This window comes from Chelonia mydas, chromosome 13 (assembly GCF_015237465.2).
Source record: "Chelonia mydas isolate rCheMyd1 chromosome 13, rCheMyd1.pri.v2, whole genome shotgun sequence".
NCBI lineage: Eukaryota > Metazoa > Chordata > Testudines > Cheloniidae > Chelonia > Chelonia mydas.
Window position 1 is genome coordinate 25,176,016 of NC_051253.2, and position 18,529 is coordinate 25,194,544.

The 18,529-nt window shown below is 50.4% G+C and overlaps 1 protein-coding gene across 4 annotated transcripts in view; it reads left to right on the forward strand.

Annotated features, from left to right (window-relative positions):
* Positions 1 to 288: 288 nt before the first annotated feature.
* Positions 289 to 18,529, forward strand: part of DLGAP4 (DLG associated protein 4) — a 335,649-nt gene continuing 317,408 nt past the window's right edge. The window contains exon 1 of one of the 4 annotated variants that reach the window (XM_037915413.2): positions 289 to 847. The gene's annotated coding sequence lies outside the window, so the exon portion shown is untranslated. The remainder of the gene's footprint in view (positions 848 to 18,529) is intronic. The other 3 variants (XM_043527461.1, XM_043527462.1, XM_037915415.2) reach the window with 3 other exon arrangements.

Consider the following 18,529-nt stretch of genomic DNA (forward strand, 5'->3'; position numbering starts at 1 on the left):
CCCTCCCTTATCAGAAGGACCACCAGTCTGCGGGTCCGCCAACACGGCACCTGGCACCGACTTCACTTCCCATTGTTAAAACCCGACAGACAACGCAGAACGATAATTGCTCTTGGCATGGAATTTTTCACGCCAGAGCTCACCTCTGAGTGGTGATTTTCCTTTGCAGCCGGTGAGCTATACACCTCTAAAAATAAAAGAGTGTAGCGGGAACATTGACAAAGCCTCTAGCAGGGCCTGGCTGCTGCCTGCCTCTTTATATAACCTGCAGCTTCTTCCTAATAACTTATTGAGTGCTTCAGCAGTTTGGGTGTGTTTACTTGGTGTGTGATTCAAGCAACCAGTGGCTGGATAATGCAATGTTCAGTGGCAGCTTGGGCCCAGCTCTGCTCCCTGTCCTAGTTTCCTGGTGTAAAATTCCAGAGTCCTCTTGCAGATCCAGGTCTGGTTTTGGGGGCAGCCCTCCTCCTTTTTTTTTTTTTTTTTTTTTTGCATCTCTTCCCCCCCTTCTCTGCACAGTACTCCCAAGGGGCTCTCAGCACTGCTGCAGCATCACTAACAACCTCAATACAGGGAAAGAGAGGCGGAAGGGGGGGGGGGAGAAAATCTGAATGAATGGGCATCACATCAGTGCTCGTCATAGGGAGAACGGAGACTGCTGCATAAGGGGGAAAGAGGAGGATTCTTTCCAAAAGGGAAGAGGACAAAAAAATAAAAATAAAAAAGGAGAGAACTGCCACAGCCGTTATCCTGGGCTCCAGCCAAAGCCTTCTGTGGACAAGTGCTACCTGGGCAAGGAATAGCTCCTTTGTGAGCCACTGCTACTGCCCCCTCCACGGAGAGCCAGGTGAGACTAAGCTGCCTTTATTTTTCATTCCTAGCAAGGGGCATCCTGGTGGGGGGTGATGTGATGGAAAAAGCATGCAGGGCCTGGAGACTAAGGGGCTTGTCTCTGCCGGAGGGGGGTGTTGCTTGCGGTAACAAAGCATGTAATAGAGAGATGTCACTACTGTTAACATCTCCCTTTGGAGGGGACTGGGGGGGGTAAGGGGGAGCACCCCCCCCATTCTCCTTCATGCGGGATTGCAGGTGGAGATGATTCATGGGCTATTTGCGGGCTGTTTGCTTGGATTGGGATCTAGCCCCAGCCAGTTTTTAGGGCTCTCTAGGGAACTAATCAACTCCTAAGTCCTTGAAATGTACCTGCCTGCTCCCCTGGAGTGTCTTGTGTTTGCCCAAATTGTGTGTGTGTTGGGGTGGGGAGGAAGTTGTCATCAAAATGGCATGATCCCTGCACAGCTTTGGTGGTGGGATGATGAGGTTCATTATGCTTCTTTTGCACTGTACAGTCTGTTGGGTTTTATCTTGGCTCAGGTTCAAGCCCATTGACTTAACCCCAGTCCCTGAAAGCAGGTAGCTGTGGCCACAGGCTGGGAGTCGTTAGTTCTGCTGGTGGAAGGAGATGGAGGCTGAATAGCCAAGGCTATATTCCTGCATATACTCCTGCTGCATAGCCAAGGCTATATTGCGTAAAGTCATAGCAGGGGCTTTGATTTCTCAATGCAGCTGCAATCAGAGTAGATAATTGCAGATAGAGAAATGTGCGGCGTAGCGGGAGAAACCCTAGGGTATTTGCCACATGGCAGAAAAGCCTCATGTACTGTGCCTTCTGCCTGTTCTTCCCCACTGAGCCTGCAAGAAGGCATGAGAACTGCCCTCCATCCTGCTTCAAAGGTCTGAGATGTTTAGGCCTTCTAATGCAGGATAGTAGCGTGCGTGGTCAACAATTGAACGTGTATATGTTTACATGAGAGCGATTGAGTGTGTGTGCGTGTGTGCGCGCGCGTGTGTGCAAATGTGATGGAGTGACTGAGCATGTGTGAAGCGCGTGTGTGATGAGCGACTGAATGCACAAAGTATGTGTGTGTGCGGGCGTGCAAATGCGGTGAGCAACTGAGTGTGTGCAGAGGAGCATGCCTGTGTCTGCCCACTCCAGATTTCAGGTGTTCTGCTGGCACTGCAAGAGGAGCCCTGAATGCCCCCCCACACTCCCCAAATGACTCGTGGAGCCGGGGGATGAATTGGGAGAGGAGGAGGTGTTTGAAGCAAGCTCATGTTCCCATGCTTGCGGGGGCTTGGCTGGGGGTAACCTTGGAGCGACATGACAAGCACACAGGCTTTCACGGGACTCCCAGCGCGTACTGGAGTAGGAGGGGAGAGGTGGGGATGGAAAACCTGAAGGAGCGAGACTTAAAGCCTCGAAGGAAACCTGTTCTCTTGAAATGTTTCGAGAGAGGTGGGTGGTGAGTGCCAAGCTAGGCAAAGGCGCCGGGGAATGATGGAAGTACAGAGCTGATATTGCCTGGCCTTGCTTGCTCGCATGCTTTTTCCTCCCAACATGCTTCGTTTGCAGGCTGAGTGGAGCTCAGGTTCTCCGTACTGCAGCATGCCATGAGCTCACCATGTGTGCTAGAAGCAGGAGCCCAGCTATTGTGCTAAAGCAGCTGACAGGGGCAGCAAAAGAGAACAAACTATTTCCTGTCCGCTTCCTTCTCCTGTTTGTTTTATTCTCTTGTATTCTTGTGGCTGGGCTGGATAGCAAACACACGTGCGGTGCCATAAAGGTGCCAGCAGCCGGTGCTGTGGGGAAAGTGCTCTCGTGGGCGGGGAAGGTGGGCGGCAAGGTTTGAAGGTGGTCTGAGACGCTCACAATCCCTAGCAGAGGAGGGTATTGGAGTCTCAACCTAAGATGGATAATGTCTAACCGTGGAGTTAGTCTTGGCCGGCATACACCCAGGATTGCTTTGTGGGCTGTTTGGTGCCCTTCATCCCAACCTCTCTGGGCTCTGTGAAGCTGGCAGAAGGGACCAGGAACTGCAGGGAAGTAAAGTGGACGGACTTGCTGGAAGCAAAGCCCAGCGGGCATCCCTCACCCTGGAGGGAAGGCAAGAGAAAGGGAATTCTCTCCGTGTAAGAACATGAGCTCCAGACAGAGCCTGAGGCTGTCCTCCTAGGTGTGGATTTGGGACCAGTTTGGTTCTAAGGGTTTGGGGTTGTGAAATTGTTGTTTATATTTCAGTGGCATATAGAGACCACAGCCAAGCCCCAGGCCGCAATGTGCTAGGCGCAGTGCAAACACAGCAGGAGAAACAGGCATTGCCCCTAAGAGTTTGCCATCTAAACCAGAAGACAGACAAAGTCTGGAAGAAAGGAGCTACCTCGCTGCCCGTTTTGTAATTGGGGAACACAGGCACCGAGACTTGCCCAGAGTCACACAGAGAGCATGTGACAGAGCCAGGAATTGAACCCAGCGCTCTTGAGTTGTAGGCCAATCCCTTAACCACCATTCTAAAACGTGAAAACGGGAATTTCACTTCTCACCCCATGGAAGCAAATGGCAAAAACATACAAGGGAGCATGCTGGGGAAGCAGCAGGATCAAGTAATCTCAGAATAGTTACTTAATAATCGCAAATCCTTCTGAAATTGCCTCTCCTGCCATGAAACATGACAACAGCAGAACTGACATACAAGCATCCCTCTGGGAGGATATATGCCAGCTGATCATGTAGTCCTGTTGCCGTGAAAGGCTTCTGGCGGGGAAATGGACTGGGTGATGGAAGAGGTCTTTTCCACATCCAGGGCCAGAGCCTCAGCTGGTGTAAATCAGAATACTTCCACTGACTTCAGTGGAGTTATGTTGATTTACGCCAGTAGAAGGTCTGTCCCTTTAACTCCCATGGGTGTTTTTGTACACAATGTACCAGACACAGCCATGAAATGGAGACTTTGAAGTGCTTAAGGAATTAACTAGTTCAGGGTGAAATTCCTGCCTGTGCACAGGGCTAATGTGAGATTTATGTACCCCTGAATTCTGACAGACTGGTGCTGGCCCCTGTGCACAGGGGTGAATTTCATCCTGGGAGAATAAATTTCCTGTGCACCAAAAAATTCAAACCAAACAGACATTAGGAGCAATGTGATAGGTTGATTTGACACCTGAGTGCATTCTGAGCGACGTTTTCTCATGTTAACCCATTGTGCATCTTTGCATATGTGCAAATAACAGCACAGGGGTTTTGGAAATGAGCATAAGGGGCCCACGTGAATGTGTCTGCAATCGGCTTCTGCTGAGCAGTGATTTGATATCGTGGCCTTCCAAGATAAATAGGCAACAATGTGGGCCCGGATGCATGTGGCATTCTGCTTTCCCGACGTTCATGGAACTTCCATTGGCACTGGCGTGAGGAGAGCAGGATACTGAAATGAAGATGCCTGCGAGGAATGTTTTCACCACAACGTGCCTTTTCAGATGTGTGAGCGTAGGATTTAGCTGCACGGGGGTGATTAGCTTGTGCATAGTGGTGTCAGCACCAGGGACTGTAGCATCTGTTCTCCAGACGCTCCTGCTGACTTCTTATTTGCTTTTTGGATGCTATTCAAGGTGTTGACTTTGATCTATAAATTCTGCATGGTTTCTGTTCTAACTGCCTTCAAGACCAGCTCTGTCCCCAGACACCATTACTACCGCTGTAGTCAGTGGAAGTGGTCTGGTTAACTGCCCCGATAGTGAAATACTGGGGGGCTCAGGGCAGGATGTTTTCAAGAGATAGCCCTTAACTTTGGGTTTTCTCCCCCTTGATGGCCTGTTGATCTTCTAGGCATGGTGTAAAGTGAATTTATTCACTCTGGGCAAGGCTGTGTAGCTGGCCCTATTCATTGTGAGTAAAGATGTCACGGTCTGACCCTCAGGCTTTTGCCAGAAGAAGCCGGGGTGAGCAAAGGGAGCTATTTTGAGTAGGGAGCACATGATCAACTGGAGCATTAATGCAAATAAAGATGTAATTACTCTGGATATCGCTGTTTGTGCTGGAGCTCTGAGGAGTCCAGGTAAACTCTAAATATGAGCCCCATTTCAAGGTGCTGTGTGCTCATGAAAGTGAGTAACAGAGAATGTAAAGCCTTGTTTAAAAAAATTCTTGGTTTGTACGCTTTCAGATGGCTCCTATCACATAATCCTGTTCAGCTGATTGATCCTAGGAATCCATTGGCTGCTGCATCCAAACCATGACATTTTGCAGTGTGTTTATTTGCATTTGATGCTTTGTAAATGCTTCCCACTGTCTTATTTTGAAGCTCAGCTGGGTGCCTCCATGGATACAATCTCTGGTTACTAGACTGAGCGAATGTTAGCAAAACCTAATGAACTCCATGTGTGGCTTTGTATTATAGTTTGTACCCAGAAGAAAACAAACATAGGGCCCATATCTGAACTCTGACTCATCCGGGTGTTACTCAGGGTTTGTCTATACTTAAAACGCAACAGCAGCCTCTGTCTCACTTCTGTGTACTCTACTTACGCTGACGGGAAGGATTCTCCCGTCGGTGTAGGTAATCGGAAGGCAGTAGCTAGGTTGACGGAAGAATTCTTCTGTCAAGCTAGCGCTGTCTTCACTGGGACTTAGTTGGCTTAACTACACTGCTCAGGAGTGTGTATTTTTCACACCCCTTACTGATGTGGTTTAAACTGACCTAATTTTCTAGTGTAGACCAAGCTTTAGGGAAAGCTCCCAATGGACCAGACCCTGAGGCTTAGACTCTGTTTTTACTCAGACAAGCTTCCATTGAGCTCTCACTGACTTCATTGGGAGTTGGTTTAAGCATGGAGCGTAGACTGATGGCCCATTTGTTTCAATGGGAGTTTTCCCTGAGTAAGGGCTATCGGGCTAGGCTCACAGTGACTCCCTAGGAAGCTTCCCAGTTGCTGAGAGAGTGAATTACAGCATCCAGAATTATTAGAGGAGAAGTCTGGGTCCTCTAGGTCTGACTCTCTGTCTCATCTTGCAGAGAGCTCCAAAATAGCTTCTGAAACCATACGTTTATCTAGGTATGTCCCAGATGAGGCGCTAAATGGAAATTCTCCTGTATTTCCTAGATTACCAAGATGCCTCTGTATGCAGAGTATGGCTTTCTGATCCTTCAAAGAGTCCATCCTCATCGTCCATAAACCTGGATGCCATGCATCTCAACTGTCCCACATTTTGAGGGGCACCACTTCTCTTGGTCCCAAAGCTATGAAAGCTATGAGAGCGATCATTCATTCTATGTGAATCCGATGTCCCAGTCACGCCCACCATTGCAAATTATTGATGTTAGTAATAAAGACTCTTGAAACTGAGCTTATGGAAAGTTATCCCCCTGCAGGAAGTTTTCTGCTGTAATAATGCTTGTGTTTCGTTCATGATGGGCCTTTGTCATGCAGCGCATCCCACACGTGGGCCTGGGCAGGGGTGCTCGGAACACTGTAGCTGCTGAAACGTGTTTGCAGGCGCTTTCCTGCTTTTAATTTATAAGTTAAGGGCAGGATTATCAAAAGCACTGGGCGTCGGTTTAACGCTGCTCGCATTGACATCAAGGGGAAAATGCCCAATGAGAACCGGGCTAGGCCAGCACTGAGAGCTTTTGAAAATCCCATCTGTAGAGTGTGCAATAAAAATAAAAAATGCCGTGGCCGTTACTCTCAACGTGTCTTGGCAAGGTGAGCGCTACTCACACAATCTCCTTGGGGAGATGACAATGGATGGCGGTAAGGGTGGCTCCGACATTCTCCCCTCTATTTACAAAGCGCAGAGATGGCAGCTGGTACATGCACAGGCAGGTCTGTCCCCGCCGCTTGTAACATTCTGCATGAGCCCCTGTTCACCTGTTTATACGTATTTACCCTCACAGACGGGCAGGGGCTTGCGGTAACGTGTCTGAGAAATGCTCCCTCTCCATCTCCCAAGCCTCAGTGCCTTTGTCTCCAGCAGCAGCTCATGTTTGTAAGTACGCTTGGTAAAGGAGCACGCGCTAGAGCCCATCTGGTTCATCGCATTCAGTATCCTTCCTTTGACAGTGGCCAAACAATAGCTGATGTTTCAGAGGAAAGAAGCCTCCCTTCCATCACAGCATTGCATGTGGCCATTGTGCCAGGCCAAATGAGTGAGAAGAGTTTCCTCCTGATTTCTGCAGGGGACTTTCTGCTCCCAACATAGGTGGGGGTGGGGAGGGTGCTGTTTGCTGATTTCTGAGCCCTGTGGTTCTGGAGGCAGTGGGCCCAACTCTTTGCTGTTACACCACTGTAAATCTGCACTGGTGTCACTGCAGTTGGATTTATTCCAGTGTAACTGAAAGCAGAATTTTTCCTTGTGACTTCCTGGGTCCTCTAAGATGCCTTTGAATAAGTAGCATTTATAGGAAAGAATCCATCCTCCCCGCCTGTGACCCTCTTGACCTTGATTCCCCCTGCCCACTTTCCTGCCCTGGAAATGGCCTAGCTGTGAAAATCGCTAGGAGAGCTCTGCTGTGCTTGATTTAGTATCCAGGTCACATCCTTGCTTTTCTTCCGGTGAAGGAGCTGTACCGTGAGCTCCAAAGCCATTACATGCTTCTCCCCTCCTGTGATAACACTGTCCTGACTTTCATGTCATGCTTTTGAAAGCAATGAATTACATCCCACTACGGTACGGTGAGCCGAGGGACACGTACGAATTACATACCTCCATGCTCTGCTCTGTTACAAGAGCTGTGCCTGCGAGCAACATCCACCTGGCCTCATCAACTTGGGCAGCAATACAGATTAGACACAGAGCAGCAGGGACACTATCAGCCAATAGTACCCTTGTTGGCTCCTTTATCACCCATCTGAATGGGGAAGTTGTCTCCTTCTTGAATGCATTTAGAGGGTCCCAGCAGTTGATGGCATTTGTAGCTATTGCGTCATTGTTCCCGTCCCTGACGTCAGGTGTTCAGCATGGGATAGCCCCTCCTTTCCATGTTTCCCTTGGAGGTAGTATTCTCCCAGGCTCCCATCCACTCTGAGCAAAGCCTGCCCCACTCCTCAGGACTGCAGTGGAACAGAGAAAGGGGAGCTCTCGCTGCTCAATGGGCTCCCACCTCCTAAATGGGCTCCCTGTGCTGGGAGGTGAGGGTGATTTGGAGGGTCAGTTCAGGTTGGATAAGCAGCATCAGGACACTTAGCCTGCTGCTTATTCTGGACATTCAGATTGGTCTGAAAAATCTTGTGAGTTGTTTCTCAGGAGATTTCTAGTATCACTGGGTTATTGTAACCAAACCGACTAGCCCATCCTTGCTCGGGAATATTCATATGCCAACCGGGAAACCTGGCAGCCATGGAACTTGGAACGAGAGCCCTCTGCTCATCCCAGAGGAGTCTTGCTTTGCACTAAATCAGCCTCTAGGATGAGTGTGTCTTCCACTCTGCACTGGCAGCACCCATGAAGGTGTCTGCATAGCCAGCTAGCCAGGCCAGCACGGCTGCCACCTAGGAAATGCCCCAACTAGCTTGTAATGGTTCCCACCATCTCTTCTCCACACTCACTCCTACCACAGTAAGTCCCGCCCCTCCCTCCTCCTGCCGTCCCCATTACACAGCCCTTGGCCTCAGCTCTTGTTTGATTCACTTCTAAGTTTTGCTTGGAGCTGAAAACAGCCAGGTGGCTGCTCACAGAATGGTTGTCCCATCCTTAAGCAGCCTTTCGGCAGTTTATGCTCATGAGATCTCCTGACCAATGGGAGAGACCCAGGACATCCCAATAGCTTGGGCTGACCCTGAGCTTTGCGGAAGTGTCCACATTTCTGGTTGCTTATCTAAACCCCACGGAGGCTGCCAGCGTGGCAGAACTTGTGCTTGGCAAGCCTGGCTCCTGCCATCTCTCTCAGCAAAGCAGCATCCCAGGAGATATTTATAGGTTCACTGATGTTATTCCCCTGCCAAGCTATTACTGAAATAGGCTCTGAGTGTGTCATAGGAGAGAGGATTTTAATGGCACAGTTTCTTTACCATGGGGAATGGAATTCACACTTCCTTGCTAACTAGTTCCTTAATCCAACTCGTCTTTCCCATGGGCTGACACTAGGAAGGCTTGGAGGGAAAGGATGGTCCCGTGATTAGGGTGCTAGCTTGGGCTGTGGAAAAGCCTGATCTGAGATACTCCCTGTGTGACCTTGGGCCATTCACTTAAGGTACGTCTCCACTGCAATCTCGGGTAGGCTGTGGTGCCCAGGTGGGCCCTGAAGCTTTCTCCCTTCAGCATGAACTAGCAATGTACAGCCTCTCCCTGTGTCTTCATTGCTATTTTTAGTTGTGCTAACGAGATTAAAGCTAGCCTGCCCCTCTGATTGCAGTGCAGATGCATCCCGAGTCTCTCAGTGACAGCTTTCCAGGGGGATAATAGCATTGCCCTACCTCATCAGAATATTGTCAGGATAAATAGTCTAGAGTGAGGTGATGAGATGCGGTGGTGATGGGGGCCATATAAGTTCCTAAGAGAGTGTTTCAGGGACTAAGCCGGGCACAGTAATCTATGGCAACAGCCACACTGCGTTGCAACTGGGTTTTTAACTGCCATTTGGGTGGACAGCATTGCTCCTAACTGGCTGGTCCCTTTGTGGAGTGATATGACTCTTCAACCAGCTGTGCTGTGGTGGAGTGACTAGCTGGGCCTTGACACCTCCCGTGGTTATCCCAGAGTCGTAGCTGCTCTTGCACAAGACGTTTGCTAGTGGTTTGATCAGGGATTGGGGGGGATCGCTGCTGAAGCAGCTGCTATCTAGTTATGAGACTTTGGTCAAGTGACTGCAACTTGCTGGGCCTCAGTTTCCTAGTCTGTAAAATGGGCGTATTGACCTGCCTCTCTGGAGTGACTGGAGTAGAACTGGTTGGGAAGTTTTCGGCGAGACATTTTTTCGTCAGAACATGCTGCTTCATTGCAACTGCAGCTGTGCACGGGGAAGGGCTGGTGCGACAACCTGCTCATTCCAAAGACCAGTTGTGACGGTATCAGCCCCTTTTCTTTCAGTGTCCCCGTTCTGACATGTTTGAAACTGAAAATCTTGTTTTCTTTATTCACAATGAAGTTTTGTTCCAAAGTTTAAGCTAATTGTGGTACAAAAATCCCCAAAGGCTGAAATCAAAAAGGGACGTTTTGATTGACCGCAGCTGGATTTTTTTCCTGATTGTCTCTGTGTGAACGTTTTTGGGATTTCAGCTCTTTGTCCTGATTTGGGATGGGAACATTTTCTAAATCTCAAAAAGTTTCCCAGGACAGGAAAATAATTTCCTACCCAGCTCTAGCTTTGAGGCCTGCTGTTTGTGCAGTATTTGGAGCTCCCTGCACAGTGTTTGTACAAAGGCAGGCCTGGCTTTGCTTCTGTTAGCCCCCACATGGTACTGAGTACCCAGCCTCAAGGTATTTACATTGTCACGGCACATGGCTCTTTGCAGCTGCAGATGCCCTCCCCTCTGGTCCCCTTCTCTCCTGTTGCTATGAGCCATAGGACTGAGATGAGCCTGGGTCCAGGTGACAAACGGAGTGTTTCCTCTCCAAAGGCAGAATGGGGTGTGTCAGGGTTCCCTCCCCACTCTGAACTCTGGGGTACAGATGTGGGGACCTGCATGAAAAACCTCCTAAGCTTATTTTTACCAGCTTAGGTTAAAAACTTTCCCAAGGCACAAACTTTGCCTTGGCCTTGAACAGTATGCTGCCACCACCAAGTGATTTAGACAAAGAACAGGGAAAGGACCACTTGGAGTTCCTATTTCCCCAAAATATCCCCCCAAGCCCTTACACCCCCTTTCCTGGGGTGGCTTGAGAATAAACAAGGTGAGCACAAACCAGATTTGGATTTTTAAGACCCAAAAAACCCAATCAGTTTCTTAAAAATCAGAACTTTATTAGAAGAACAAAAAAAAAGATAAGAGAACAACTCTGTAAGATCAGAATGGAAGATAATCTCACAGGCAGTCAGATTCAAAACATAGAGAATCCCTCTAGGCAAAATCTTAAGTTACAAAAAGACACAAAAACAGGAATACACATTCCCTCCAGCACAGTGAATTCACAAGCCAAAACAAAGAAAACCTAACGCATTTTCTGGCTAGATTACTTACTAACTTTACAGGAGTTGGAGAGCTTGCATCCTTGATCTGTTCCCAGCAAAGGTATCACAGAGACAGACAAAAGCCTTTCCCCCCCACCTCTAGATATGAAAGTATCTTGTCCCCTCATTGGCCATTTTGGGTCAGGTGCCAGCAGGGTTACTGTAGTTTCTTAACCCTTTACAGGTGAATGGATTTTACGTCTGGCCAGGAGGGATTTTATAGCACTGTATACAGAAAGGTGGTTACCCTTCCCTTTATATTTATGACAGGGTAGAACCGAGAGGGGGAAACAGTGGCCAGAGGAGGCAGCAGTGCCGTGTGTGCAGAGGGGCTTGTCTATGCTGGGGAACGCCCTGTGTTGCTAACACGATGTCAGACCTGGCCGGGCTCAGGGCAGACAGACAGACAGACAGACAGTGTGTGGAATCCTGCTGGCCGGCGGTGACTAATCTGCAGGTGTGTGGGCTCAGCCATCACCAGCTGCCGCCATTCCAAGCACAGCAGTCATTCTCTGCAGTGAGTGTGCGCTGGGGCCCTTTCCCAGGCAGAGCAGCCTGAGGGACCGAGCACAGCAGGGTTCTGACCTGCGACGGGGCTTCTTGGGGCTCCAGTAACCCAAGTAATAAATCTGAGGAGCAGGTGGAGCAGTGCAGAGACTCATTTTGTGACGCCTTCCTGGCCCGTGTGCTCCGAAGCTCCCTCTCCCACACCACAGAGGGCCGGGCACATGGAATACCCTTCGCCAGGCTGTGTATCTTCAAGGCATTGGGACAGTGGAACTTGAACGGCACCATGGGCCCTCTCAACAGAGGTCAGATGGAGATGGGTGACAAGCCAGGAGCTCTTCCTTCCGCCTCTGATCACTCTGCCTTGCTCCTCCACGTAGCTGGGAGGAGCCGGAGAGGGACGCTGCCTCCTTTGAGCCTGGCTGCTGCTTCAGTGTCTCCCCTGCCTTGCACAGGAGATGCACAGGTGTGATGCAAACTCCTGCTCCCCGCTCCCTCCCGTCTGTAGTGCCTCCACTCCGTCTGCCTGCGCCACACGCCTTCCACTTGCTTTCTGCCAGCAGCTGCTGAGTGATGGGCCCGCTCACTCCCTGCCTCCCAGCACCCAGTCCTGTTTGCATCGCTTATCAACGCGGCAGCCAATAACTTTGGAGGCAGATTGAAAACTGGGAATGGATGTGCTAAAGAAAACTGTCCTTCCCACGCAGCCCGGCCTGTCTTCCTCCCCCGGCCAGTGCTCACGTTTGGGAGCTGAGTACTGGCGTTTCTGGCTCTGCGGGAACACTAGGGAGCAAATGCAATGCAGATGGGGCCATCTGAAGACTGAAAGGTGGGTGACAATGGGGACTGGCGGGCTCAGGGGCCTGGGAAAGAGAGATGGAGCTTGTAGCTCTAGGAGAGGGGTTCCCAGACTTACACGTGGTGCACGCACCAGTTTAATGGCTGATGGTCTCCTGGAGACCGATCCTCCCATCTGGGGTTGGGCAGGCTCCTCCTCCCCTCCCGGGTGTGTCTTTTGCAGCTGCAGCAATTGCTTAGGTGGAACCAACACTAGGGAAGGATCTAGTATAGGATCAACTGTTGTTACTGTGATACCGGTTTGGCCTGGCCCCACGCTGGGCCAGACTCTGCTGACATATTTTCACTGAAGTCAGCAAGTTACAGCAGCAGAGAACTTGGTCTGCTGTCTTCCATCCCCCTTTGTTCCATCTGTTCCCCCTGCTCCTGCCTCTGTCACCTGGCCCACTTCTCCCCTCTGTGCACCTGCGTCCCCGCCACTCAGTTCCCTTCTCTCCTGCACGCCTGCCTGGCCACCCCTTCTTTCCTGCACATATTGCCCAGCTACCTCATTCCTGCCTGGACATGGTATCTATAGACTCTGAGGGCAACTCTTGTGCCCTGTCCTCCTCTTAGGACGTAGTATCCCCTAGTAGCAAGGCCAGCTCCTCCTCCTCCTTTCTGGCGGCAGTGAGGAGCCTGGACAACTACAGAAGCAACTGGAAACAAGGAGGAGCGGTATCACACTGTAACCAACCAGTGCTCCATGGGTCGCAGTTTGGGAACCACTGCTCTAGCTCGGTGGCTCTCAATCTTTCCAGACTATAGTACCCCTTGCAGGAGTCTTTGTCGTGCATACCCCCAAGTTTCACCTCACTTAAAAACTACTTGCTTACAAAATCAGACATGAAAATACAAAAGTGTCACAGCACACAGGTACTGAACAATTGCTCATGTTCTCATTTTTACCATATAGTTATAAAATAAACCAACTGGAATATAAATACTGTACTTACATTTCGGTGTATAGTATATAGAGCAGTATAAACAAGTCATTGTATGAAATTTTAGTTTGTACTGACTTCGCTACTGCTTTTTATGTAGCCTGTTGTAAAACTAGGCAAATATCTAGATGAGTTGATGTCTCTCCTGGAAGACCTCTGCATACCCCAGAGGTAGGCGTATGCCTGGCTGAGAACCACTGCTCTGGCTCATCTGTTCACATACGCTGCTGATGTGAAGTTCCTAATGGCCATGGGGTCTGATCCAAATGCCAGTGAAATTAACAGGAGTCTTTCCATGGACTTCAGTGGGATTGGGCCCATAGTGTGCAGTAAAGTGACAACAATAAAGTCTTGGTGGTTTCTGATTTGTCCGTATTTGCACACAACCGTCCCTCTGCACCGAAATACAAACAGAGTCTGCACATTGTGGCTGACCTTCAAGCATATTCCCTGTGTGATTTAGTAGAGCTCTTAAAAAATATTGTTCAAAATTTTTTTGTGGTTGAAATGTGGCCTTTAAAAATAACATTTTTGGGTGGACCTTTTTTCATTTGTTGGAAATTTTTCAGTTTTTCAACCAAAATGCCCCAAAACTGAGGAACCAAATTTTGGGTGGTTGTTTTTGTTCCCTTTCCCAATCTTTATCCTTTGTCCATTTTGCCACTACAAAGTGGTTGGAGGAAGAAAAAGAAAAGGGCGGGGGAGGGGGGAGGACTAAAAACAAAACCAGAAACATTTATTTGGATTTGTCAAACTTGAGAAACTTTGAAATTTGTCACTAAACCAACTTGCCCTTTTTCACCCTGCTCTGGTGTTGAGTTACATTGTTACAAACAGCCCAATGTATCTGAAGGTATCTATACTCTGATTGATTTAGAAGGATCCGCTTTGGGCCCCTGAGATGGCAGAGACCAACATATGGATGCCAAATGCTAAGACTGCCCAAGTACTCCTACGTTTTCAGATGGTGAAATCCTGGTCCCATTGAAGCCAACAGTCAAACTCTCCTTGACTTCCATGGGGCTAGGAGGTCACCTGTAGTCTTCTGCTGAGCAGCTTCATTCTCAGTCACAAGATCTTTAAGTCTTTCTCGCCCAGAATAAATGTTTTTCAATCCCTGTAATTTTATAGCTGGTTGGCTTCAACCCTGACCACCAGGGTTCTTCTGCTGTGTGGCCAGGCCGGGGTACTGAGTGGTGATGGAGCAGCATGCTGTTGAGATGGCGTGTAGCTGTTGCAGTGCATTCAGAGAGGTGTCAGCCTGCAGTCACATCTGCTAGGTAGGGGCCCCTTTCCAGTAGCTCATTGTGAATGTCCAGTGAGGACAGGGCCCATCCCAGTTGGGGAGTAACAGGGTGGGGGATGATGCTGAATTGAAAGAGTCATTCCCTTTCTCCTACAAAAAGGGACTGACTCACTGTTCTCCTGTGCTGTCATAAACAGATGGATGGTTTAATCACCTAGCAACCACACTAACGTCAGGTGTGGAGCAGTTCCCGAACTATTCAGATCTCACAATTCCTTCTAATAGCAGCAGCAGGGTCCTTGGTGAATCACAAACTGATTCCCAGGCCCATTTAAATACACATTGCAACCCCCCGTAATTATACTGGAGGCACAGGGGGTAACGCAGCATGCCTCACCCTTCCCAAAATACAATGGGGGCCTTGGGGTGTGTGTCCTGTATTGCAGTTGGAGCCCTAGTGGATAGTAACCTCCCCCCCCCGGCCCCCTGCTAAAAGCCAGCAGCTGGGGCCCACTGAAATGCAGCTGGATGTGGGGAGGAAAGTCCACTGCTAGGGACTTGGTGGTTTAGAGGGTCAGCCTCAACAAACTACCCAGGGACCTCCCAAAATATAGGGGTGTGATAGGAGGAGACCCCAATAGCACAGCAGGCATTTGGAGGGTTGCCAACTTCTCCATAGCACCGTGGGGTCTTTGGAGGGGATCTCATGCCCATGAACGATGGGGTTGTTAGAGGGGATCCCCATCACATAGAGGAGTCGTTGAGAGGACCTCATGTCCAATAACAGTGGGATCTTTGGAGGTGATCCCCACAACCCAGTGTGGTCTGGAAGGGTGTCTCACGCTGGGTAACACAGGATTCCCTTCTCTCCCTGCACAACTATGGAGCCAGCCCCAAAGTGCCCTGGTTTCTTCACTGTCTAGTCGCCTGACATGGGCTCCTTCCAAGGGAGGGCCTAGCCCCAGCAATTAGTGCCTGTGTGTGTTTGTTTCCTTGTTCCCCTTCGCTGCCAGGGAAGCAGAGGCCCTTGTTAGAATTCGTTTCTTTTGTCTGCCCCCGGGGGAGTGAGGTGCCAGCTCTGACTCCCCTGGGAGCGGCACAGTGGTCCTGCTCTCGCTCCCTTTCTCTCCAGTGACCCTTGCTGCTGTTAATGAATGAATGACGGGGCCGTGTAGCAGCAGTGCTGGCTGAATCCTTCTCCCACCCTCCTTCCCACATGTGCACAGCATTGCGGGGACAGGCCACAGGGACATTTAGCCACAGTCATTCTTGGGCTAGGGAGCGCTCTCACGAACTGACAGGAGCTGGCCTAGTTACACTCAAAGCAGCACGTGTGCTGTGAACGAAAACGCCCCCTAGCCAGTGAAATGCCTGTGCTCTGCACGGCGAACACAGCAGCAACCACACACATCCCAGTGCTTGGAGCGCCTTTTCCCTTCTCCTTGAGATGGATCTCTCTGTTTAAGCCCCAGGATCGCATGTGAAGCCCCATTTCAGTCAGAGTGCGCGAGGAGTGTTGAATCCAGGAGTGGTGGGGGAGAGTACTGCTCAGCTGGGCCTGAAGACACAGGACCAATGGGAAGTGAGTCTGTTGAACTCAACCAGTGAACATGTTTGAAACGTAACAAAATCATCACTCTGCTCAATGGCATTGTCACGGTGTGCTCAGGAGAGGCCCGGAGCTGGAACAGTAGCTGGCCCGGCGGGTCAGGGTTCAGGTGCATCGACTGAGCTGCGTGCGAGACCCTCAATGGAACAGCAGCGCAGGCTGGAGGTCAGAAGTGAAATGAGCTGGCAGGGCAGCGTTATGGCTGTGGACTGAAACAGAGAGCCCAGGCGCCGACTCCATAGGTGATCTGGGCCTGGAGCACCCACGGGAAAAAAATAGTAAGTGCTCGGCACCCACCAGCTCCTGTTCTTCGGCGTCACCCCCAGTCAGCTGTTTGGCGTTGCCCCCCAATTAGCTGATCAGGGCGCCAGCAAACAGGCCTGCGGGAGGGTGGAGAGCGGTGAGTGGATGGGGACCTTGGGGAGGGGGCGGAGCCGGGGCAGGAAGAGGCGGAGTGAGAGCGGGGCCTTGGGGAGCGGTGGAGTGGGGGCAGGGCCTTGGCGCACCCCTGGGGAAAAGAAAAACTCAGCACCTATGAGTGAGAGACTGTGTGTGGACACAACAGTGGGCTAGCCTGGGGTGCTGCAGGCTGGAACGGAGACACGCTGGTCGTGCTGCGCATGGGGAGCTTGCACGGTACCTACCCGCGAGGACTGATGCTGTCCATCCCTTCCTGTCCTTAACTCCGCTAACCGGTGCAAATTCAAAATACACGTCTCAGAGATGGGCAAAGAGAGTAGCATCTAAGCCTCCCTTGCACTCGAAGAGAATCTCACCGGGGCAGAGAAAATGGTGGGTTACCTTTGTTATTCTTTTGCACTTGGCTTCTGTCAGAATTCCCACCGATGTCCACGTGGCCTCGTCTGCATTCGGAGACAGGACTCGCCACCCGTGCGGCTGCCATGCAAGACTGTCCCTAGCGCTGTCTGACGGGGTCATCTGTGGCACTCTGCCCAAAGCCCTGGGCTGCTGCAGCCAGCGACGCGGGGTGGTTGGAGCGGGTCTCCCTAGCAGGACACAGGACGGGGAAGAGTTTCTTACGAATGGTTTTAAATGATAATGTGAGCGTCAGTTGGGATCGGCACTACAACAGAAACCACAATGGGATTAGCGATGAGAGTCTGCGAAATGAGGACACCCACCCACCCACCGAAGTTCCTCTTTGTGAGCTGGGGAGCTGATATCATTATCCACTACCCTGTGTTCTGTGCAGCGTCCTAAGAAACCCCTGTGCTGGTCCAAAGGCAGAGAGCAAGTCCTGTGGTAGCTGGCTGCTTGTAACATTGAAGGTTATAGATTTTCAGCCGAGTTGTACGTCCCCTGTTACCGCACGCCTTCATTGGGCACAGCTGTTCCTAGAAGTGCGGCAGCAGCCCTGCTTCTGGAGGCACAAGGGCGCACTCCAGGAGGTGTACGCTGTGTTCACCTGGCATTCGGTGCCACAACAAAAGCCCTTGATGAGGTCTTAAAAGCAACATGTTGCCCTACTCTGGGAATCCACGTGCTGCTGCCGCAGCCACTCAATCGCAGGGAGCAGACAGAGCCACATGCAGGGCTGCTTTTCCCAGAGCGGGACAGTCCCAGAGGTACCTAGGCTCAGCCAACCTGCATGTCTGGGATTCGTTGGCCACTGGCCGTCAGTCACCGCCCGCCAAGTTCCAGTTGTGGGATGCAGACCCAGAGTGACAGATAAAAGGTTAATAACAGAATAGGGAGGTTCGAATTCCAGGCTGCTGGTCCAGTGTGAGGATGTTTCCTCTGCTCCCCATTTTATGATTCTGCATTTCCGATGGACGCTCTTAACAATAGTGCATAGGAGGTCAGTGCCCTGAGTGAAATGGCACTGCCCAGCTCTGAGCTTCAGTGGCTGCGGGAGCCGACAGGGAGAGGGTAAAAGGGATCTTGTGTTTGCAGAAGATCCATAAACCGTGCAGGAGCAAGTCCATGCAGCGTTTGTTCCAAAGCAGCAGAATGCTGGGCTGACTCCTGAAATGAATGGGGAGCCAGTGGAAGGGTGGGAAGATGTGGTGATACTTTATATAAATAAGTAAAGACTGTTAATGTCATTAGCAAAGCATCCCAAATTCACCCCTGTTGTATTTTTATTGCACTGTTTCTCCTAGTCCATATTACTGTCTTTTGGGGTGACTCCGGTGGTGCTGATGCATGGAGTAGCCTTGCTTAGCCTTGTACGCATTATGTGGGTGGTGCAAAAGCCCTTGGCTGGCTCTGACCCAGCCTGGATCTATTCTGTGTCTGTGCCAAGGCTTTTCTTTAAACCCATTGTGATTCCTGGTTGGTAACTTGTTGACTGATTAATGGCCACAAAATAATCCATTCTCAAGCCTATGCACTAAGTGGCAATCGATTGATTTCTGCCCCAGAGCTTCCTGCATATCCCAGAGTGGTTGCATTTGAATGCTGGGTCTCTCCTGAATTGGTCCAT